The 1,537-nt window shown below is 35.1% G+C and overlaps 1 long non-coding RNA gene across 1 annotated transcript; it reads right to left on the bottom strand.

The window, feature by feature from the left end:
• Positions 1–259: 259 nt before the first annotated feature.
• LOC122146469 lies at positions 260–1,311 on the bottom strand. The gene is made up of 5 exons (XR_006161010.1): positions 1,295–1,311; positions 937–1,073; positions 706–798; positions 527–631; positions 260–348 (listed from the first exon to the last, which is right to left on the bottom strand). It is a non-coding gene; the product is annotated as an uncharacterized LOC122146469 (long non-coding RNA).
• Positions 1,312–1,537: the final 226 nt, after the last annotated feature.

Genomic DNA, 1,537 nt, shown 5'->3' with positions numbered 1-1,537 from the left:
GGTTATATTTTTAACCCAATGTACAGCAGAATATTCACTGAACCATGAATCAGTCTTTACAACTGCAAAAACATTACTCCCATCACAACAACCACAAAAAAACTAATGTACAGCAGAAGGAAATATGTATCACAACACTATAGACACAGTACTGGTTGTGTCTGAAAATATCACATATTATAAACCATATGCACTTACTGGAGTCCAAAATTGGAGCCACACCAGATCTGAAAGCACTTCTCAGCCTCCTCCAATCTTCTTCATCTGCTCCTCTTTATTCTCATCATTTCTTTTGTAGTAAACTCTGACCAGCTCTTCATTAAACCTCTTTGGCAGGAAACTGGACAGCTGTCAATAAAAGACAAAACACACACAATGAGTTTTCTAAAACTGCTAATGTAGTAAACAAGCAAAACACTGTAAACATCATGCACCCCAGCACTGAAAAAAAAAAAAAAAAAAAAAAACTTCTTATCTGGAAAATTCTGCAGTGACCTGAAATATAAAGGATTAAGTGTGACTTTACCTGATAATCCTTAATGGCAGAAGCTTCGTTGGGTTCCTCTTGCTGTAGAAATAGACGTTTTCAATGGGGTTTTTGTCCTTCATGCCAATGATCCAGATCAACCACCTGAGTAAAAAGAGATTAAATGGTTTTGAAGATATGAAGGCAGAAATTAAGTTTTGGCATGCAGTATAACTTACATAAACTGGTAAATCATCTGCGTTCAGAGAAACAGTGGGGTCTGTAGATTTGTGCTTCTCTACTGCAGCTTTCCATGTTTCTGTCAGCTCTTCCTGATTCGAGAGAGTCAGTCAGTTACTGGATTGTGTTGTTCTTGTGTATTAAATACTGCCTTAAAAAAGTCACATGTCTTTTGAATATTGTTAATATCAGTCGAACAGTCAAACAATGTATTTCATTTTCTGTCAAACCTCTGAGATGTGTTTCTCACTCAGTCGAGCTTCTCCAATAAACTTTGGCAGTTTTCTTCTGATGATCTTGTTCAAGATGTCTCGAGATTCCTTCAGTTTATCAGAAGTTGAGGACAAGATCTGCTCAAAGATCTCATCTGATGGAAGAATAGAAGATTAATTAGCAAAAAGGTTTTATGTTGTTTTTGTTTTCTGCCGATGTGTCATTTGAAAAATAGTATATCATTTTATACACACTACAGTATATTCTGAGACACGTAATTACAAATGTTTATATACTGTAGATATATTGTAATATGATATTTGTTTTACCTTTCAGTTTATTTTATTTATTTATTTTTATCTTTTTTCAGCTGACCTGTGAGTTTGCTGTAGGTCCTCGCTGTTTTTATGGCTTCAGAAATCGTCCGCATATCTTCAGGTTTTCCTTCATGAAGATCACGATCAGCTTATAGCTTGTAAGAGAGGCTTCTGAAAACCTAAACAGAGAAACGCAAGTTCACTGTAAAACCTGACCAAGTCACAGTAACTCAAACCGTTTAGATTAAACAGATTGCCTTTACTTAAACCATGTAAGTTTTAAAACTTTGCAATTATGTAA

This window comes from Cyprinus carpio, chromosome A1, assembly GCF_018340385.1.
Source record: "Cyprinus carpio isolate SPL01 chromosome A1, ASM1834038v1, whole genome shotgun sequence".
Lineage (NCBI taxonomy): Eukaryota > Metazoa > Chordata > Actinopteri > Cypriniformes > Cyprinidae > Cyprinus > Cyprinus carpio.
Note: the sequence above shows the minus strand (reverse complement) of the source record. Positions and strands in the feature narration are given on the sequence as shown.